General features: G+C 40.0%; 2 pseudogenes; one reads left to right on the top strand and one right to left on the bottom strand.

The window, feature by feature from the left end:
• LOC124974847 (probable RNA-binding protein 19) overlaps positions 1–23981 on the bottom strand; it is a 470746-nt pseudogene that overhangs the window by 149906 nt on the left and 296859 nt on the right.
• On the top strand, positions 3804–4782 carry LOC124974834 (ELAV-like protein 1; annotated as a pseudogene).

Here is a 23981-nt window from a genome sequence, read left to right as displayed (position 1 = left end):
CTCTTTGGGCATAATTTTTTTTTTAAGTACCAAGGATCTTTATTTTCAGTTCTGAAACAGTGTGTGACTCAGATAATATGCCACTATTTGAAAATGAGGTCCCACCAACCCCAGTCTTCTCAATTCTTTAGTCACAAGATCACACCTCACTCATTGCACAAGACAATCCAGCTGAAGAAGAATTAAGGAGGTACACTGAAGATAAAAGCAAAAAAGGAATTTTTTACATTCAGGCAAGCATGCAAAATTCAGAATATTAAAACAAATGCAAGGTCTGGTTACACAAATACACTCAGGTGAAGGTGGACTTGAAAACAACAAACAGATGAATCAGAAGCTGAAAGGAACACCTCAGGGATTAGCAGGTCAATTCCCTCCCATGAATGAGGAAAAGAGAGCAGACACAACCTGGAGAAGCTCATGAGGTGACGTCAGGGTGCACACAGATCTAACTCCTGGTGCCATTCGCAATAACATATACTTAAAAAATAAGGAGATAAATACCCAAAACACATAAGCCCACTGATTTAAACAAAAGATTTTAGGACTGATAGACAGGAAGCGGGTAAAGTTAACACACCACAGCAGCACACCTCACGTTTCAGAGATGAAATGATCTCTCAAAAATTTTAATGCTCCTTTTTTACAACCAATAAAGTCTCTATCCACTTTTCTGATTTAGAGTAAAATGTACTAGCTTTAAAAATGTGCACCCTTCACACTTTTTTGCCTATCTTTTAAAACTGAGAAGTGGGTGTTTTTAGAGCCCAAGAAACCTTATGTTGTGCATACACTAACTGTATGTCTTAGGAATAAATGAAATCTGTGATATTCTGGTAACTCAGTGTATTTATAAAATGAAAAGCTCTATCAAAATACACATTTCACTGGGAAAAATAAATAAAACAAACAAATGGATCTACACAAAGCAAACATTAACTTCAGTAGACTTTTGTGTATGACAGGCTATAACAAGCACATTTGCCCTTGTACTCCCAGAGTTGCTCAACTTCCAAGTTAACAATTTTTAAATTTTTTAACTGAGATTTTATTATGTTGACATTTGTTTCTCATTCCTCATCATCTTCAGCCAAGCTCTGAGCACTTACAATTCTCTGACTGATTGTTGGAAGCTTAGTCAGAAGCATCTGGAACACTGGTGGTGGAAGAGTTTGCTGCAACACTTGCAGCAACTGCTGTGGCTGTCCACACACAGCAATTGCATTTGTCAGATGGTCCACACCTTTTTCATATTCACCTTGAGCTAGCAGCTCTTCATCAAGTTGTATTTCTTCAAGGAAAAACTTCTGAACAGCTTCAGCATCTTTAAGGTCTGGTAACTTAGAAAGCCCAGCTCTCTCCTTGGCAAGCTTCTGTTTCTTTCTTCGTTCCCATTCTCTGAAATTGCTATTTTTATCTATCTCATTAAAAGTTAAACAACTTTGACTTACACACTTTTGGAGTTTGCTCTGGCCCCTCTGCCCTTTTGGTCAAACTGTGCCAGATCATTGATTTATGTATATATTTTAGAATCAGCCTTCCAAAAAAGTTTTAGATTTTTATTATAATGGTGTCAATGAGTCAGATGTCTTTGAGGAAAATTATTATGTTCATAGAATCTTAAATTCAAATTCATGAACATAATTATCTCCTTTTATTTAAATTTATTTTTCAGACTTGGGACATTTCTATGTTTGTTTTTTACTATTTTAATAAAGTCTTGACAATCTCTTATTAGGTTTATTCTCATTTCTTATATAAATATCATTCTTATCTATTTTATTGTAAATTTATTATTTATGATATATATGCTAGTACATTTTAATTTTGTGTTATACTTAATCCCAACTAAAGCTATAAAAATTCCTTCTGGATTTTATTGGATTTTCTATGAAATTAATTAATTATATCTTTGGCAAATGCAAGACTACCTTCATGGTTGTCCAGATAAAGCTACATATGGTAATACTTTCATATTCTCTCTCATTGTGCAAATACCAAAAATACATCATCATTTAGTCCTTTGGTGAGTTAAAGTAAATCTGCATCTATTGATGGAGTAAAAATAGGTGCGTGAATAATTTTGGCCTTTTCTGTTGTGTTAAAACCATATTTTATAAGGTAAAATAATATTTTTCCATTGAGAAAGAGCCAGAAATGAACAGTTTTAGAAGATAAAAAAATGCAAAAGAAAGAATGAAGAGATCATCTTTACCCACTTAGCAAAAAGAAATGAGAGTAGTGAATGAATTAGAAACATTATGAATTTGGTTAAATAAATAACAAACTGGAAGTTTTGTTTTTTGGCAAGCTCACAACTTTCTGGGAAAACAGTACCTGGAAGAGTGAGTGGTGAAAGTCAAGTTCAACAGTGAGTTCTCCCCATGTAGCTTAGTGTGGGTGGATGCAGGTAAACACTGAGTTGCTGGGAAATCACTGAGTTCATAAGTGATTGGTTGAGATCATTAACCTGACAACTGTCAAACTTCTAGATATGAAATGACCCATGGATATACAAAAAGTTAAGGGACCATATCAAAGCCTTACCTAACTTTTATTATTCTTTACACAAACCCTTAAGAGGGTCCTTTCATAATTTTTGTGATTTTCTCCTTAAATTTACATGTGTGGTCAGTTCTGGTAAAATGTGTCACTTCCCAGGTCTCTCAGGCGTATCACTGGGTCAAGGTTCACCAAGTTTGTCCTGATGTTAATCTGTCCATCTGTTCACTAGGTAGTCATTCGGTGTTCAGTAGGATTCTGATGTTCAAGGGGGTTTTGTTGTTGTCAGTTAGGACCTGGGTGGGGGATGCTTCTAAGAGCCCTGTGTTTGCCATCTCTGGTCCAAAGATGCACTCCTTAATCCCCCGTCTGCCTTCACTTGGCAGTACAGCACAGCCCATGGAATGAAGGCTTTCAACAACAAATGCTTATGAAATGATGAAAATCATCAAAACTCATTTTATAAGAAGAGGGATTCTGGCAAAAAAAGAGATAAAATTTATACTCTTCTCATCATAACAAACCTCATAGCTGTGTGGTTTAAACAATAGAAATTCATTTTCTCACAGTTCTGGAGAATGGAGGTCCCATATCAACATGTGAGCATGAAGGGTTTCTCATGAGGCTGTTTTTCTGGCTTCACATAGACACATTTTTACTGTGTTCACATGGCTCTGTCTATGGAGAGAGACAAAGAGACAGATCTTGGGTCTCCTCCTTATCTTGTAAGGACACAAGTATTATGGAAATGGAATATCACCCCTACAATCATCCATTTAAACTTAATTACCTCTTTAAATAACCATGAGAGGAATGTGAGATTGCTGGACAATTAATTGTAACCAGATCATAATTATCTTATAAAGGTTTTGACCAGGACTACTTGAGGAATTTGGGGTTAGTACCTTAGACTTGATACATCTTAGTAAGCATGCAAAATGAGTCACCAGTCTGTCACAGAACTAGAATGCAAACTAAGTTTAATTGCATTACTCAAGAAATATTTTACCTAACTAAGTTAATTTAGTATTTGGAGGAACTTTGAAGCAAAACCATGGTATGAAGAAAGAAATCATTTGTCATATGCAGAATCACTCCTTCATTTTTCTTGTTATGGTGAGATAAATAAGTGCAGATATTACAGATCAATTCTGTATCTCAAAATATTCCAGGTCACCGCTGCCACTGCTGCTGCTACCGAGGCCAAGCAGAGCCATTAGTGTCATGTCACCACAGTCTGCCCACCACCCACCTCCAGCAGCCCGGGCCGCCTGCCTGGGTCCAGATTTTTAAGAAATACAATGTCTCATGGTTATGAAGACCACATGGCTGAAGACTGCAGGGACGACATTGGGAGAACAAATCTGATTGTCAACTACCTCCCTCAGAACATGACCCAGGATGAGTTGCAAAGTCTATTCAGCAGCATTGGTGAAGTTGAATCTGCAAAACTTATTCGGGACAAAGTAGCAGGGCACAGCTTGGGTTCTGGTTTTGTGAATTACCTGACTGACAAGGATGCAGAAAGGGCAATCAACACACTGAATGGCCTGAGGCTCCAGAAAAAAACCATTAAGGTGTCATATGCTCGCCCAAGCTCAGAGGTCATCAAAGATGCCAACTTGCACATCAGTGGGCTCCCAAGAACCATGACCCAGAAGGACATTGAGGACATGTTCTCTCTGTTTGGGGAATCATCAACTCCTGGGTCCTTGTGGTTCAGATCACAGGTTTGTCCAGAGGGGCTGTGCTTATTGGGTTTGACAAACAGCCGGAAGCTGAAGAGGCAATTACCAGTTTCAGTGGTCATAAACTCACAGGTTCCTTGGAGCCCATCACAGTGAAGTTTGCAGTCAATACCAAAAGAACAAAAACGGGGCGCTCCTCTCGCAGCTGTACCACTTGCCTGCAGGCAGTTCGGAGACCCTGTGCGTCACCAGGCACAGAGGGTCAGGTTCTCCCCGATGAGTGCAGATCACATGAGTGGGCTTTCTGGTGTCAATGTCCCAGGAAACTGCTTCTTTGGGCTGGTGCATCTTCTCCTACAACGTTGGGCAAGAAGCTGATGAGGGGATCCTCTGGCAGATGTTTGACCCCTTTGGTGCAGTCAACAATGTGAAAGTGATTTGTGATTTCAACACCAAAAAGTGCAAAAGGTTTGGTTTTGTGACCATGACAAATTATGACGAAGCCTCAATGGCCATAGCAAGTCTGAATGACTACCACCTGGGGGGCAAAATCTTACAGGTTTCCTTCAAAACCAACAAGTCCCACAAATAACTCACTCATGCTTTTTTTGTATGGAGAGATAATTAACAGTGAAGAAGTTGAAAAAAAATTCCATGAGTGAAAAACTTTAATCATTTGACTCTTCTCAAATAATTTAATGCTGAAGTATCTGCATGTGAACATCTAGCCACTCTCCCAATCAACAAGGATTATTGAGGACTTACTGTGTTCAGACAGGCTGTGCCAGGATCTAGGGTATAGGCACAGGGGAAGAGGAACATATTCATAAGGGGGCTTTTAGGAAAATAGACCTGGAACGTCTCTCTCTTTGTTTGTATATGATTAATGTCTCCAAAAGAGTTTAGGGTTTAAACTTTTAAGTCCAGTCATTTACTTCTCTATTATTGTAATTTTTGGTATAATAAATGAATTTAATATATTTTCTACTTGCTTTTTCTACAGATATAGCCATATCTGTAGCTATTCATTATTAAAATTTGATTATACACTACAGAAAAAAAATTTTTGAGACTGAGGACTGAACCCAGGGGTGCTCTACAATCAAGTTAACCCTGAGTCCTTTTTCACTTTTTTGAGACAGGGTCTCACTACATTGGCAAGGTTAGCCTTGAACTTGCCATCATCCTGCCACAGTCTTACAAGTCACTGATTATAGATTATATGAATCCACTCTTTTACTATATTTTTTGAAAACTATGGCAATATTCCATTTATTCTTTTGAATGATTAAATATGAAATTATATTACCTATAATATGCAAATTTTGTCTCTTTGATTCTAATTCCTATGCCTTTACACTTTTGTCCAAGTTTATATGTAGGTGCATACACATACATACTGATTCTTATTCATTACATGAAGGCATGTTACAATTGGAAAGTATTAAGCATATCTTCTGCATTTATAAACACTAACAAATGATGCTGCCATTTAGATCTTTTTATATAATGGACTCTATTAATGGATTTCTTCATACTGACCCACTCTTGTATTCCTGGAATTCGTCCCAGTTAATGGTGATATAACATATTCCTCAATTATTATTTAACACAACTTTGCTGATGCAAGATATTGAGGACACTTATTCCCCTATCTCAAGTGTATATATAGGAAACTGACTTCCACTGAGCTTGCAATGATAGCAGTGAGCAGGGGCATCTAGCTTTCCATTCCTCACTTTACTGTGTGCTTCCTAAAGTAGGAAGGGTCTGCTAACCAGACTTCCCCTCCAAGAGTAAAGAAGATGCTGTGTTGCAAAGCAGAGGAGATGTCCCTATTCTGCTGCCTGGTTCAAGGAAAAGGAAGGTGAACACCTTTCTTGGTAGAATTTCAGGCATGGCAGAGACATCCTGTGGGAACCGGGAAAGGAGACAAAGCCAGGGATAAATTTATTGTCACATTGTGGTTCTCTTTCTCTCCTTGCTACTCACCCTTTTTACTGAGCCTCAAAAATAGACTCATTCAAATTTTGATCCCAGCTTTCTCAAAGGTCAAAGACTTCAAGCAGAAAAAAATATTAATATTTTTGCTAAAGGTATAATTCTCAGATACAATTCAGGGTGAAAGTGCTTTGGCCTCCTGTTTTTCTTTTCTTTGAAGTGGCACTTCATGAGAACCTTTTGTAATTTATTTTGAGAGAGAGAAGGGATTATTTTCCTATTGTGGAATCACAATAGTAAAATAATTGAAACTCTTCTTTGACACAGTGATGAGAAAAATGGAAAATATGGAACACATGGACTTTAGAACTACAGTGACTTTCAGATCCTAACTGGAAAATTCTCAAGATGGCTCTAGAGAAGCAGCTGTAAGAAGCATTTTATGAAGGGACTTTCAGCATTAGGAGAGGGGAATTGATTGGTTTCCTTCAGCATTTATTCTGTCTACAAAGTTGCAAGCTTTGCAATTAGATAAAAACTCTACCAGACTCCCTTTTGGCTGGGGGCCTTGAGGCAGCAGATTTCTTTTTGTATTAATATCTGTTCCAGGGCTGGGGATATAGCTCAGTTGGTAGAATTCTTGCCTTGCAAGCATAAGACCCTGGGTTCAATCCCCAGCACCGCAAAAAAAAAAAAAAAAAAAAAAAAAAAAAAAAAATCTGTTGCATTTCCAAAACTCAGGGTTCCTTAAATCCGAGACTGGAAAAGTCTTGAAGAACTAAAAGCATCTTTGCCTTCACATTGATTACCCCTCTTTTTCCTACTGCTTCAATGTTTTTCCCTAGTCAACTTTCACTCTCTGCCAATCATCAGCAGATTCTCTCTGTCCTGGAGAGTTAAATCCTCACTATGAGCAAATGCCATGTGCAAGCACTTTCAAAAGGCAAAGATGTATAGTTTTTCTCTAATCACATTCCTCCTTAAGTGGAACAGTGGTTTTGTGTAACCTCCAGTCATTCTTCAGCTGGACCCAGTATCCAGCAAACCCAGAAATAATGACAGCAAAAATGATTGATTCATGTATTAAAATTCTATACTATCATTTTCAAGTAACATTTAAGGGAAGTTATTTGGGTGTACATATGCTTAAAATTCTTGAATAATCCATCTCTGATGGGTCTTGAACAGATGCTGAATAGATGTAATTCCCTCAGCCTTTTTATAAATATTTATAAAACATCCTTGGGGTATATTTTTAAAAACCATCCACGTGTTATTTTCCTGACAGAGCTGCCCAACCACAAGGAAACTCAGGACCAGATTCTGCCTTGCTTTTGAACTTTTGTCTTAAGGGAACCGAAGCTTGAACAGTCCGACTGTACCATGGATAGGCTGCAGGACTGTGGTGTGTGGCCCCAGGAGATGAGGTAGACAAGCAGGGAGAGAATCCACTGCCAGATACAAATACACACCCAAAGCCAGGCCCCAATTCCCACCTCCTCCAGCTACACCCCACCACTTCAGTTACCACTCAGTTAATCCTTATCAAGGGATTAATTCACTGATTGGTTTAAGACTCTTAAAACCAAATAATTTCTCCTCTGCACCTTCCTGCATTGTCTTACACATAAGGTTTTGGGGGACACCTCACATTCAAACCATAACAGTCAGTGATGTTGACAGCATGTGTTTCTGACTTGCGCTTCATCTGACTGAAGGGCATATGTGTGTGAATATCATGCACCAGTACAGGTTTCTAGCAAATGGCTCATGAACTGCTGATGTGCACACTTTTGCCTAATTTAAAGCATCAGCAGTCAGATCTCAAGGACACTTCACATGTCTTCTGCCACTTGATTTGTATGGCTCTAATTCTCTAGGAGCATTACCAGTCCCTACAGCAGCCTTTGACACTCTCCCCAGACAGTCATTATGTTTTTTACATCCTTTACAACACACTGCAACTTCTCAGGTCTCCTCTTCATTTTAAAATCATAGTTATCTTTCTAGAGCTTATGCATTTGTTTTCCAGAATTAGGTTGGCTTATTTCTTTTGTCACTTTTTTCAAAACAGCTCATTTTTCTACTTATAAAATTAATGATTGTTCATGAAAGAAAATCACATATATAAAAGTTATTTAATATAGCACCTACTATTCTGAAGTTTTTTATACACACATGTACTCATACATACAATTTCAAGGTGGGTGGCAGTGAATAAATGCACCTTCTCTGTGTGAGAATCTTGAGGAGCTGGCATTGTTTCGACAAAGCCTCCTGCTTCCTTCAGCCTACACATCCCCCTGTCAACCACTCCTTGTTTCCACCTCTGTAGACAAGCAATGTAGTCACCCCAGAAAGTGATGGCATCCACCTTCATTGCCTTGTGTCAGCTTTGCACCATGTGGCCCTGACTCATCAATTCTTAAGAACCTGGCTTCTAGTTCTGCTCTAGATTTCTTACCACCTGCCTTACTAGTGACCTTGCTGTTCCTCCCCAACAGAGCTCTGAGCTTCTGCTTTCTTGAGTTCTTGCTGGAGCACAGCTGACCCCCACTGCTCAGATTCATAACTGACATGGATGTGCCATAGTCCAGCTATCTGCTTTAATCACATGACTCTGGAGCTCTGCCTCTGCTTGACTCATGGCTTCCAGAACTTGCTCCAAGAGCAGGGCTTCTCCATGGACATGTTGCTCAAATCTCACATCCTGTGCCTGTATCTCTGACTGGTTTATGACTCTGACACAAACAAAGCATTTTTACTGAAATTAGAAATGAGATGGAAACAAGCCTCTAAGGTAGTGTGTTAGCTTTTTATGAATGTTGTAACACATTACCACACGTGCGGGTGTTTACAACAGTTGTGCTTAATTCTCACACAGCTCTCAAGGCCAGAAATCTGAGACCATGGTGCCAGTGCAGTCATGATCCCTGCAAAGGGGTTCTCCCTGGCTTCTTCTGTGTCTAGTGTCTTTAGATGACCTTGTCTTTTAGAGTTGTCACTTTAATCTCTGCCACATCTTCACAAGATCTTCCCTATGTGTCCCTGCATCATCTCCTCATTTTATGCAGACCTTGGTCATTTGCTTTCAGGTGCACCCCGAACAGGAGGACTTCCTCTTGAGATCCTTAACCAACTACACCTTCAAAGGTCCTGTTTCCATGTGAGGTCAGTTCTAAGATTCTAAATGGACACAATTTGGGGGGAAACCGTTCAACCCAGTACAGACAGAAATTCATATTTTCACACCCACAACCTGAACAGAATTTACAAAGAACAAGGGGAAATTAAGGGCACATCCTCAAACAGATTTGAGTGCCATGTGCTTTTAAAGTAAATCCAGCATCCCATCCCAACCACAGAGTGATTTGGACAATCTTTCCCTAAGACCATTATGCAAAACTGGGAGAACCTCTGGTCTGTGTGACATTTTGGTTTCAAGATCTAGGTAGGTATTGAGACTGAGCACATGCATTCACCTCCACTGTGTCCCAGCACCTCTAAAATGATAGTCAAGCAAAAGCCAGAGTGGATACAGCTGGAAGCATTCACAGAAGTGTGGAAAGTGGAAGGTGAATGATGAAGGACCACCAACATAAGACTCCAAATGCTGTCATCAGGCACAAGCAGCAAAAGATACAGGAAGCAAGTGAAGTCTCACCAAAAGGCCATAGAAAGTTCCAGGAAGCAAGGATGGGTTGTGGATGGGGCAGAAACACGAGGACTGGATAAAAGTCTACACAAGAAACAGAGTCCCAATCACCTTCCTCACACTACACCACCAGATGAACACCAAGGCCCCTGAGGGGAAGATTGGAATCCAACATCCTGCCAGTTGAATCAAAAAGGCCCTGGACACAGGGACCAAAAATCACTAAGTAATGCAGGTCCTTAGGGAAACAGGGAAACTGAATGAAAATCTGCATATCAAATGTGCAGTCATTCCAATCCTCCTTCCTGCCTAACTAAAAATACTGGGAAAGAACTTTGAACTACCCCACCCAAACCTGAATTCCTCTCTTGGGGAACACTTGCCCAAGTGAAAATCCCACCTGTGAATAGTATATTTTTTATTATATCCACAGTAAAAACTTTGGAGCCCTATATGACTATCCTTTGATGAAATTCACCTCTTTTTTTTTTGTATCACAGTGCTTGTATTCAAGCAATCTTTTATTTTACTTAATAATCACCCCAAAGGACAATAGTGGTGCTGGCAATATATTATAATATAGTGTTATAATTATTCTATTTTATTATTGGTTTTTGTTAATCTCTTACTTTGCCTAACAAATTACATTTTATTACAGGTACATAAGTATTGGAAAATAATATATATATATATATATATATATATATATATATATATATGTATGTATATGGTTTGGTACTATCTTGGGTTTCAGGTGCCCAATGAGGGTCTGGGAACATATTATCTAAAATTATATATAATTGTTACCATCAGCAAGATCAGAGATTACTGTGTGGTATGGTATTCTTTATTTGGAAAATGATTAAGAAATATCTTATTTTTTGCTCCCTCATAGTAATGAAGGTTCCACTAAAGTACTTTCTATATCAGTTTAATCTTCAAAAATAAGTCACTATTAAGACTACTGAGAAATGAAATTATTTGAGCTTTTTCAAAAAGAACCCTTCTTAGCAATTTGATTTTAAATTAATTTTATCTATAGTGTCTTATGCATAAAATTCTTAGACAACCATTAAAACAAAAATGTCAGTGACAGAGTATTCATATAACTATATCACAGACCTCAGGAAATAGACATTCAGAAAAGATTTCAAGGCTACTCAGCAACATCCTCTGATAAAACCCAATGAATCTTAAAATTGCAATTAGAATTCAAATGGATAAAAATATTAATTTATAACTGAGCCAAGATTAGGAAAGTCTTCTACTGTTGGTATTTCCATGTTCTGAGTTTTTCAATCAAATAATCAGTTGTGATAAACCAATAGGAATTTATTCTATAAACTAACTTGAATAAGAAGCCAAACTGACTGGCTGGTGCCAGAACATGAAGGTGCAAGTGAGAAATGGAACAAAATGGTGGTACATGGAAACCCATCCTCATATTTGAAAAGTCAGTGAAATCATTCTTTTTAGGAATGATTTCATTCCTTTCATTCATTTAGATCATTGTAATTTCTAATATGCTTCTTTGGCACTGCCAGATAATGATGAGGTGCTGCTGGTTTTACATCTTTGAAGCACACAAGGTCTTCTTTCTCACAGGGCAGGAGTTCAGTGCCGGTCTCCCGCTGCCTAGCAATCTGACAGAATAAGCAGTTGCTCTCGTTGTCCTGGCAGTCCGGGGACTCTGCAGCGACCTTGGAGGTTTTCTCTGAGTTACTGTCAGAGGCCGAAGGTTCGTCGCCAGTCACCTGCTCCTCCGCCATGGTACCTGCCCCTGCAGCCAAGAACCCTGGCTTCCCCAAGAATACTGTGCCGGTGCGGGCCCGCCTCCCGCACCTCCTCGGTTTAGCCTCGAGGCATCGCCCCTTGTTCGGCTTTGGGCCAGGCAAATGGGACGCAGGAGCCCATCCAGACTGACAGAAGCAAAATGCACCTCTTGATGAGCCCTGTTCATGCCCGCTGAAGGTCCCCGCAGCTATTTGTGTCTCCCTCTTGGATATAAACAGGTAACCAAGGAAGACTTAAGATTTTAAGGAAATCTACAATAAAAGAAGGCATGAAAGATAACAAGAGAAAACAAAATGCAGACAATTCAGGGAACAGCAGAATTATTTAAAAAATAAATGCTTCTGAAAGATAAGGAAAAATGAAGAGTCATAAAACAAAATAAAATGTATAGAAAAAAAATTAATGTTTTGAAAGAAAAGCACAAAGTGCTCGCAAAATTTAAAAGCAGAAACTAAGGTATTAGTCAAAGCTCTCACCACGGTTGGCTAGGGATAATGGTGGAACAAGTAGGGAACTTTAGTCAATATGGCTACATTGGGCAGGCAAAGTCAGATCAAGCACCTCTTTCAGGTACTGACATGAGCTCCAGATTTAAACAGAAGAATTAGGCAGGGGCAATAGATCTGTACAACTAAGCATTCTTGGTCAGACAGTGGTCTGGATACTAATATCAGTTCTGGTCTGAGAAGGGTTTCCTGAGAACCCTTATCACTTGAGGAACAACCTCCATTTGCTGCCCAAGATGCTTATCTAGCAGACCTGTAATCCTGAAAGGGGAAATCCAACCACCAGGAGGTGATTGCTCCTGCTTAGGGGGCCAGTCTCATGGTAGGATAATCTGCCTGAGGCTTTGCTGTTCCTGGATGGAGCAGGGCATGACCACAAACTTCAATGTGCCACTCCAGGCATCAATCAGGATGACAACATAGAAGCAGGAATCTTTAAAAACCTTAGTTATTCTTGTCTTGGTGCCCTTAGTCTTTAAGGGGATAAGATAGGCTAGATAAAGTTAGGGCTCTTAACCTTATACTGCCAAATTTCTAGATGAGCACTATTTAAATGATTAGTGTACCTACATGCAGAGCTAAGTGGGAATCTGAAGACAGATGCAAAATGAAGACAGAGAAGCCAGGATCTATCTTGCTTCTAACCACTGGGCATCTCCAGGTCAAATGAAGTGACACTGCTTTTAGCACAGGCAGCTTCTAATTCTCTGTGATGTTCTGACTATACTTGCTACTATTTCCACATTTATTTTAATTTGATTAATAAATATCGCATTTTAAAAGAATTTCAGAAAAAGTTTGCTATGATTTTAGTATTTTTTCACATATTTAGAGATCAGTCCTCTCCATCCCCCTGAAGTTTTGTCTTAGCTTCAATTCTATTTTATCTAAGCTGGATTCTGTATTGTCTCCAAATACTGGAGTGAAAACATGGTAGAATTATTAGCTGTGTAAGGATTAGTAATTGATGTTCTTAAACTCCAAGTTATGCCTTCAGTCTTCAGGTTTTCCTCCTTCATTGTGTTAGGAAATATTCTCAGAGTACCTGAGAATTAACATTTTTCATTTCTTAGGAATGTAAAATTTCTATGCACCTGCCATTTCATAATTTCTATGAGTCCAAGAGTAATTTTCACAAGGGTTTGACATTAAAGGTAATATAATTCTTCATGCACTCTGTAACCCTGAGAGCTAAAAACCACAATATAGAGTTTGTCCCTCTTCAGAAAACAATGTGTTTTTCTACATTTTAAAAATATTTTTAATCTAAATTGTTTAAATTTTATTTGTTCTAATTAGTTGTACATGACAGTAGAATGCATTTGTACATTTTGATAGATCACACATAAATGGAGTGTAATCTTTTATTTTTCTAATTATACATATTGTAGGATCACTTTGGTCATGCAGTTATACATGTACATGAGGTAATAATGTCTGCTTAGTAAAATAAGTAATGTGCTTTCTTACTGGAAAAATGTTATATAAATTAAAAATTTTCTATAAAATTCAGTTATATTTAAACTTATCTATACCTGTTGATGTAAAAATTTACCAGAAAGCACCCTTGTAAAGGAAATCAATATTCTGATGATAATGCTACTCTTTTTCAAAGAAACTGATCTTCCCTTTGTGTCTCTGTGTCCTTTCCTCATCTCATGCAGACACTTGGCATTAGTTTTCAGATGCACCCTGATCCAGGATAACTTGATCTTGAGATTCTTAACCAACTATATCTTCAGAGTTCCTAGTTCCATGTGAGATCAGTTTTAAGGTTCTAAGTAGACACTAATTTGGGGGGGATATCTTTCGACTCACTGCAGACAAGAATATATATTTTTCAAACCTACAACCTGAACAGAATTTAGAGTATAAGGGGAAATTAAGGGCACATGTAAACAGGTGTGAAGGTCATGTAAAATTTTGTCATTTGCGGTAGCAGGCCCGGAACTGGAGGCAACAATGTTAAGTGAAGTGAGATAGGCACAGAAAGGCAAATACCACATGATCTTTCATTTGTGGAATATGAAAAGTCAATTACAAAGAAGAACAGAACATAATAGTGCTCACTGGAGCCTGGGAAGGGAAAAGGGGAGAGGAGTTGGAAAGAAGTTAGGGAAAGGGACAACATAACATTTAGAAAGGACTAACTAATACTGGCTTCTATTGCACAGTAGGATAATTATTACTTATATCAGTCTCAGATGTATTTCACAATAACTCAAAGAACACAAAATTCCTGAAACAGACGTGATTGATGTTTTAGGAGACAAAAGTGCTTATGACCCTGAATGGATTATTACATGTTGGAATCCTTTCCATTTTTTAACTACATTTTTTATAGCAGAAAGATTTTAATTGTAATCAAGTCCAATTCACCATTTCTTTCTTTATTGTTTATATCCTTTGCATAAACCAACATCACAAAGAAGTCTTTTTATGCTTCAAAGAGTCTTAACTCCTGAATTTAAGTGGGCAATCCATTTTGAGTTAATTTTCATGTTACCATGAAGTGTCCATCATAGTTCATCTTTTGTGTGTCCATATCCTCCTGTGCTGGCACCATTGGTTGAGCAGATGGCCTTCTCCCCACTAAGCTGCCTCTGCAGTGCTGTACATGGAAGACACTCACGATGGTCTACTCTGAATCCATATCAGTGACTGCTGTCTTCCACCCTTACTTGGTGTGTGCTGTGGTCTTACACTCTCTGACATAGTTAAATCCACAACATGTTATTATTAAGCAGTCGGTTTTTGAAGAGCTTTAACAGTGACCATAATAAGGTCTGGGGATGTAGTTCAGTGGTAGAGTGCTTGCCTCTCACGTGTGAGGCACTGGGTTGGAACCTCAGCACCACATATAATAAATAAATAAATAAAGGTATTGTGTCCATCTACAACTAAAAAAAATTTCCATTATTATCCACATACTGAGGGTCTCCAGTAGCCCCATTCCCCATTTTCTCATGTGGTTTCATGTTTCCATCCACATCATTTCTTCTTCGTAATGTTTCCATTAACATTTTTAGTGCAGATCCACTGGCACTGAGTTCTCTCAGCTTTTGTTTGATCAAGAAAACTTTTAAGAAGAAACACCTTTATGTTGCCTTATTTGCAAAATATATTTTTGTTTCAATGAGAATTTGACATTAAGTTTATAATTCCATTGCTTCAAAAATAGTCTGCCATTCTCCAGCATTATGTAGATGCTGACAAGAAATGTGCTCCTCTGATATAGTGAATAATGTTTTAATTTCAAATATTGCACTTGCTCTCTTTGCCATCATATTAATATGATGTGTGAGAATTACACATCACCAGGCTTATTAAACAAAATTGAAAGGGAAAAGAAGATCCTTTAATGAGCAAGCCAGGCAAGCAACTAGAAGCAGGCTAGAGAGACTCAAAGAACTCCCAGCAATCGAATTTTGAAAGTACAGAGTTTATAGAGGTAAAAACCACAAGGACAATTGAGTTACATGTAGTATAGCAAAGACCTTGTTGAGACATATTTTTATTACATGAGAGAATTGTTTTGATTTCACATTTTGGAGGCATTTTTGTTATACATCAGAGTCATAGGGACACAGTAAGGTCCTACTGTACTGTCAACATAGATATAGATGTCAGGAGGCAGAAAAGAAAACATTACAAGCAAGCATACAATGGAGTCAGGTCAGAACAAAATGGCATTACTTAGGTTCTTTTTCATTTCACTGTGTTGTTGGCTTTTTTGAGAATATTGACACCACCAGCTCCTCTGATAGGAAACTTCTGACCAGACCTTGGTTCACAGGCAAGTGATGCCATCTTTGTTTCTCTGCGTGCATGTCTGTTTCTATAGCTGCTTTCAGATAGTCTCTTTATTACTGGTTTTTAGAAATATGATTGCAAACCCTTGATGTAATCTTTTTTCATTTTCTTCTGCTTGAATTCTTGGATTCTTTAGATTTATCAGTTATACTTAATTTGGGAAATTTCTGACCATTTATTTCTTCAAATACTTTCCCTCTCCCATACTGATCTTCTTCTCTGAGGTTCCAATTCTACATTACCACTTCATGTAGCCACCACTGTCCTGTTCAATTCTTTTACAGTCTCTTATCTCTTTGTTTAATTCTGGATAATTTCCATGGGTCCACTATTTCTTCTACAGTGTGTAATTTGTGAATATTTCTTCATTTTCCAGTTTTGCACTTATTCTTATCTGGGGGTCATTTGGGATTTTTAGAAAGCTATTTTTTCTTATTATGTTCATATTTTCCTTTATAACCATGGGCATATTATTCACAGTAGCCCCTTAACATCTTTAACTGATAATGCCATCATTTCAAATTATTGCTATTTTTTCCAGTTTTGAGATCATATTTTTCTGTTTATTTGCATATTCAGTAGATGTGGATGCATTTCAGGGATTATGAGTTTTGTGTTGGTTGAGTGTTACAATTTTTATAAGCTTTTACAAGGAGGTACACTTCATTTATTTAATTTTATTTAGCTCCATGTTCTTTTTTATGGGCTTGTTTTTAAGCCTCATTTTGATGGGCTCACATCAGCCGTTAGTCTATAAAGACTAGTTTTCAACACGTTTAGTGCTAAGTGCTGTAAGAACTCCAAGTGGCTGCATATTCAGGGTTAGAGGCTCTCTCTCCTATGGTTTCTGTTTTCAAAATAGCTCACAAGCAGAGCCCCACATAAGCAGGTAACCCTATAAAGAGTGGGCAGAGGGTTTTGGGATCAAGGTTTTCTACCATTCTGGCCTTACAGTTTGGTTCTACCCCCATCACAACTTAAGAGAATACTGCCCTTCAGGACACAGACACCCAGCACCTCAGGCAGTGTCTGTCTCTGATCCCTACTGTGAGATTCTGATCCCATGTTCAATACTCTCAGGACGCACTCAGGCTTTGGCTTCAAATCTGCTCTCATTTTGGTGCCTCTGTTTTATTTCTCTCTTGCAATCTCAACAGTGCTTTTGTGCTTGACATTGACCAGAGATCACTCAGTATTAGCCTGTTTTGACCTGTGTATTTCAGAAGTTCAGGGCAGGACACTTCTTGTCCATTCCTTCTCCCACAGAATGAAGTCTCCATGACATCGCCTACAGAAGATGGTCCAGGGGCTTGGGCTCATGAGGAGGTGCCTCATGTTTTAGACAGCTTTTTCACTACTGTGACTGAAAGACTTGACAAGAACATAGAGGAGGAAAAGTTTATTTGACACACAGTTTCAGAATTCTCAGTCTACAGATGGGTGATTTTATTCCTCTTGATCCAAGATGAGGTAGAATTTTATGTCAGAAGGGTGCAGAGCAGGAAAGTGGTTCAGGACAGAGCAACAGGAAGCAGAGAGAGAAACTTCTCTCACCATGACAAAACACAAACCCCAAAGGCACCTCTTCCAAACACACCCGGCCTGCCACCCAGTTAACACCTATCAGAAGATTAATGCACAGATTAAGTTAAGGCTGTCATAACCCCATCATTTCAACTCTATGCTTTCTTACACTGTCTCACACATGAGTTTTGAAGGGACAATTCACATCTAAATCATAATATTCCAGGGTTACTGGAAGGGCCACTGATCAAGGAATTTGGATCTGTATGTGAGCCCTCATGTGCATCAATTGAAAAGTGCCTTGTTTTCCTCAATGTACAAAATAAATGCTGTATCTGTTCATAGTATAGGCTGTAATTTCTGTGTCAGAAAAAAAAATACACAGGAAACTCAAAAGTTTCATGTCTGTTAATCATTACTTACCTGAAGATGCCCTCTTGAGGCTTCCCCGTGGTCCTCATTTTAATTATACAAATCAATAAAGCAGTAGCAGACTAAACACAGAAAATAAAACACTTTCCTCAATGTAACCCCTCTGTTTTCCTTGTAGTTAGCAAAACCTTCTATTTTTAAGAGATTTTTAGGCATTTTTTCATAAGCCATTCTTCATAGTAAATTGTTGGGTATAACAATGTCTTCTGTAGTTTTGTTTTCCTTTTAGCGATTCTGTGAGTATCTGTTCTGGGGTGCCCTCTCACAGCACTTTGGAAGTGATAAAAGAAATGTAGACACCTTCCCCATAAGAAATGGTTTCTGTTCTCAAACCCGTCTCATCAAAAAAAAAAAAAAAAAAAGGAACATAACATAATTTAGCACTTAAATAATCTACTTCCAAAAGAGACAGTTCTTGCCAACCTTCATCCCAATGAAACCAGTTGAGTTAGAGATATTTACTTGGCTTTCTACTTCAGACTGTCAAAATTTCTAGTCGACCATGTACAGCTCTGGCCAGGAGAATGCAGGATTGGACATGTCCTGCATGTATACCCTCAATCCCTCCTCCACAGTTTCCAAGAATCTATTTTTTTTTTTTCTTTCCACTCGCAGAATCAGCTTGGGCACACTGAACAAAGTCCTGTCTTCACCTAAGTTGAATAATACCTAACTTGGCTCCAGGTGGCTATATTCTTACAAAGAATGACTTTTACAAGTTCCAAAAATTCTACACAGTCTGAAATCGGTCCCATCTTAATTTTGTTATGCTGGTAAAAACTGCTTTCTGAAAATCTTCTAGAAAATAGCCTGACTAAATGTGGAAGTTAACAGTGCTGATTTTTCAGATAGACAAGACAGCTGGCTCTTTCCTAAGCCCTGAGCAGTCACCCTTACATCCTCACCTCCAGGCTTAGTGGACTGGCTTCTGCTGACTGCCAACAGCAGAGGCCCAGACTAAACCAAAGCTCCAGTTCCCTGACCAAGGGGCCTTCAAGGGACCTTCCTCCCTCCACACACCTACCACCTCTCCTATTTCTCTCTATTACAAACCGTGTTCCTCAGCCGTGCTGTAGTTTCTGCCCAGGGTCATGAATGGACAACTCCTCCAGGGACATCTCCAGGTGCTGATTCCTCAAAGCAGCCCTGGATTAGACTGGGGCTGGCAGCCACTTCCAGGGCAACAGCTCAGGAAGAGTGGGTCTCCCCCACACTGCAGCCACATTTAGTCCCACCTCTAGTTGTTTGGTGATGAATTTTTTATTGTAAAAAGAAAGGGGTCCCACAACTTAACAAAAAGGAATTGAAACTATTAGGGAGAAATATTGTTTTTTGTTTTGGGAAAGGCACCCAAACCTTCATGTTGTCCTCTTCCTGATTCTTTTGTCTTCTCTCCTTTCACAAGAATGTTCTTTGTTTTGCCTAAAATGTGCAGCTACTTACTGTCATCTCTGTCCTTAGGAAGTGCTTGGTCTCTGCCTTTGCTGGTGAGCAGCCTGCTATTCCCATCCCGTGGGCACTGTTAAGCCCCAGCTGTGTCACAGCATGGTTCCTCCTCCATCATTCCCCAGAGTTGCCCAGAGGACACCACAATGCCTCACCTGCTCCTGAACACCTGAAAACACTCAGCATAGGCTGGCTTGCAACAAGCAGCTGCTAAATTTGTTTAAGCTTCCAAATTCTTGCTTTCCACATAATTTAGATTATGATTTGAAACTTGAGAGGAGTATCTTTCTATAAGATTGCCTCTGCAAGAGTGGATCCAGAGCTGCACTTCAATTCAGGTGCTGTGAAGCTGCTGCTTCTTGCTGAATCACCTTTATCCAAGTTGATTCCTCTCCAACCATCAGATGTTTGGGAACAGTCACTCCATCTAATCTGACATGTGGCCTCCACTCTGGGAAGGCAAGCAGATATGGGTGAATGAGAAGAGGAGAAAGAACAATGAGAAGAGTTTAGCTTGGGCACTCTTTAGTGAATTTGGCCATGCCTTGGCATCAGCTTACTAAAATGCCTCTAAATGCCTGCCGTGCTGGTCCCACGGGGCCTCAGTTGTTGGAAGGGGGATTTCAGACGTCTTCCCTGTATGTGTAGTGATTATTTACTCTGCCCCAGGACAGATCCTCTCATGTTGCTTCCACAGACATCCAGAACCCAATCACACAGGCTTGCATGTCATGTCTAATCAGATGCTGACGTTGTCTGACCCAGCTAACTCCTGATAGGGGGCAGAAGGAGGTGGGTTGGGGTCAGTGTGTTCCTGCAGCTGAGGGCACCAACAGGCTCTCCTCCCTGTCCCTACCTGCCCTGAGCTGCTCCTGCCAGGTCCCCGAGCCCCAGTGCTACATGCCTCCCATGTCCATGGGTGGGAGATGGATTCACAGCCTCACCACAGGAGGGACCCTGATCTCCTCACCCAGGTCCACTTTCCTCCACCTATAACTGCTGCCCCTTGAGTCACCACCACTCAGTCCATCCCTGTGAGAAAGCCAAAGATCTCCTCAGTGATGCTGTCCCACGTTCCCCAGACTGGGAGGTCTGGACCACACACAAGTGGGGGAAGGTTCTCCCCCATGTGTTCACTCCTCACTGTCAGAACAAACTGCTTCAATTCCCCAGAGACTCACAGACCTCGCGTGGAGAAGTCTCGTGCCATCTGGAGTCTCCCACGGTTTCATAGATAGAAAACAAGCTGCCAAGCCAGGTTCCAGCTAGGTGTCATCTGTGCCAACCTCCACATGGCCCAGATTCCCCACACTATCTGCATTCATCTTCAAAAGCCATAAAAATGGAACATGAAAATACATAAATCAAGTTTTTCTACCTAAAAGCCACCGAACTTGATTCCCATCATTGTTTCCAAAAAGAAAACGGAAAGAAGAAAGAAAAAAACCCAAAGAGCTGCCAGGCCTTGACGACTCCTGTGTCTCTGATCATCTCAAGTGTGAGAGACCAAGTGAGTGAACTTACTGAACACTGCATGTCCACGCTCTCAATGATTCACCAGCGAAGTGAAGCACCCAACACTTCCTTGAGGGATCCCTGCTGATGAGGATGACACTGTCCCAGTTGTGAGGAAAGTCTTCCTTCCTAAGAGCTGTACTCTCACATACATTGGAGGAGAACCCCAGCATCATCCAAGGACAGGAAGTGGCCTTGCTCAGCAGGTGAATGGCATTCCACAGACCCAGCAATGGAGAAAACAAACTGCTTCTTCCCATTACACCTCCACAGTGCATCTCTGTATGTCTCAATGATCTTGCTGACCACTTAAAGGCCCTCAAGAGTAGGTGCCAAATGTCAGAACCCTCCCTTTCTGGACATGTGTTTTGAAGTACCTTCTACTCTTCAAATTCTGAATGTTTTGTACTTTTTAACTATATAACAGTCCAACTACCACAAGAAGATTTTGATTAACTATTACTTCTTGAAATATTATTTACACTTAACCAAATAATAGTGAACTTATATTCCTACCTGGCCAGAAATCTTTCTAAGGAATATATACATACATATAATATTCAATGAGTCATCAAACTGTTCCTGTAAGATAGACATTACTACTGTCCCCATTTTACAGATGGAAAGCTGAGGCAGAGACATTAGTGTCCCAGGTCACAGCAATGGCAGAGGTGGAGCTAGAACCCAGGCTGTCTCCTCTTGTTCACATCCACTAACTGATCTTTATTCCTACTTTCAATTATGAGCTTCCTTCACTACTTACCAGGTTATTCTGATTATTTTCAGAATTTGAATTCTTAAGAGGCAGTGGGGCACACCTATAATCCCAGTGGTTCAGGAAGCTGAAGCAGGAAGATCGCAAGTTCAAAACCAGTCTTGGCAACTCTGTGAGGCCTTAAGCAACCTAGGGAGACCCTGTCACTAAATAAAATATAAAAAAGATCTGGGGATATGGCTCAGTGGTTAAGTGTCCTTGGCACCCCCCCAAAAAAGAATGGGCAAGGACTCATTTTGAAAAATTTTTAAAAATATGCAAATACAATATCTTACCTTCATATTTATAGTCAGTGACTTCATTTTAATTTTTCCTTTTCTAAAATTTATATGGTGAATGATAGGTTAAATAATTTTTAAAAGAAAAATCTGAATATAGCAATAGGGATGTTTCAGAATGTGTGGTCATAATCCTAAAATATTAAAATGTGAATTATCCCAAAGAACTGAATTCATTTCAAAGGCAAAATAGTGTAGGAAATGACTAGGCAGCTCTCAGCCAGACCATGGCCTGGTGGTCAATCCCTAGGGCCTGTTTTCCTAACTACTGTGAGCTTGCTGAGGGCAGAGAGCGGGAATCCTTAGCTTTGCTTCTGTGTCAACCCAGCATCTCCTGCATTGGTAGGAACTGGTGGACTGACCTCTCTGCTGTTGCTGGCTCATTCCAGCTGAGAGGAGAGCTTTCCAGCACTCACACAGCAGTGGAGCTCCCCTTCAGATGAAACTTGGGGCATTTTCTCCATCTCTACTGCTCCAGGTACTTTGCTGCCATGAGCTAGGATTCAAGTTTCTTCCAATTTACTCAGGGTGAAAAGGCCACTCAGAAGCAGTCCCACACATGGACTTCATGATCGGTGGGGCTGGCCTTGCTGCAAGCAATTGGCCTTCCTCTCTACATTGTTCTTTTCTTAATACCACCTCAGTTTTTCATTGCATCTTCAACCCACACAAGTACATTTCCCAGGTGCTGCCACAGCTGTCCCCCATGAAGGCCCAGCCTGACCACTGCTCACCTCATAAGTCCTCAAGTGCTCTGAGGCTCCCTCAGCCCCTTTGCACACAGGCCTATTCCCTATACTGTACCTGGGTGTCAGGAGCACTGCTGTTCTTCCCCTTTGTCCCCTCTGCCTTCAACATGGCTGTGATCTCACCAGGCCTGAACACCCTGAAACCTTGCCCCCTTCCCATTTTTAGAGAACATACTGATCCTCCAGTCCTGGAACCCCAGCAGCCCTGCTGATCTGCACTCTCTAGGAACTGGCCCTTTTATCAGATGCACCCCGTCTCCAGACCTTTAGGTGGCTATTCTTGCACTGGGTGGACTGCATCTGGGCTCTCCTGTGAGAGCACTGAACCAAAGTCCAAACCTAGGGCTGGGGTTGTAGCTCAGTGGTAGAGCACTGCCCTAGCACATGTGAGGTGCTGGGTTCCATCCTCAGCACCACATATAAAATAAATAAATAAAATAAGGGTATTGTGTCCATCTATGACTAAAAGTAATTTTAAAAAGAAAAAAAAAGTCCAGACCTAGAAGATGCTTGTGTCTTCTCAGTAAGTTTTCCCCTGAGCTTCCTTTAGCTACTATGTCAACTTCATAAGTTCAGGAATATATCAATTACATAAAACCAGCAATTTTTAAAGTTTTTCATTTTTATTAAATTCATATTTGCTAAGAATGTACTTAGTTTTTCTTTTTCTTTCTTGTCTTCACCTCCAGTCTCCTGATGTGAGAAGCCAACACTCAACATGCCTGCTGTCACCATGCACATCACAGACCCCCGCTTTGCTTTAGCATTTCATTCTTTATTGAGTTTGCAGTTCTCATGTAAAACCAGTCCGTGCCATCTTCCAATGCCCCATGTCGGGATCTGTAGAGCAATCAGCAGGATGTCCCTGTAGGCCTCCAGAGTAATTCATGTAAAACAGCACCTGCCCTCCAGGTGGGCTCCACTCATCTCCACACACAGATGGAATGTTTCTCAGCTGTGCTCTTCAGCCTGATCATCTGCAAGGAAGAGGATCAAGTGAAGTGGAATCAAAGAATCCCTCATCAGTTTCTCACCTGATGACATCAAATTTACATTTTCCCAAGTAAAATTAAGTACTGGGGCTACTAAATTAGAAAATGCCTATCAAGAAAAACTCAAATTATCTTCTCTATGGCCCATGTAAGTTCTTTGGAGAACTGTCTTAAGACAGTTGTGGTATCACAGCTGATCCCATAGGGCTAGGCACACTCGCTGGACTGCTGTAGACAGAGTGACTATTCATCACTGAAGCTTCAGGAGAAGGAGGCATGGGTCTGTGTGCCATGATCCCTGGAGAGATGCTGCTCACACCACCTGACTTGATGACCCTTGGGCACGGGCCTCTCAGTCCTGAATGGCACAT

This window comes from Sciurus carolinensis, unplaced genomic scaffold (assembly GCF_902686445.1).
Source record: "Sciurus carolinensis unplaced genomic scaffold, mSciCar1.2, whole genome shotgun sequence".
NCBI classification, from domain to species: Eukaryota; Metazoa; Chordata; class Mammalia; order Rodentia; family Sciuridae; genus Sciurus; species Sciurus carolinensis.
The sequence above is the reverse complement of the archived record's forward strand: the minus strand, read 5'-3'. Positions and strand labels throughout refer to the sequence as shown.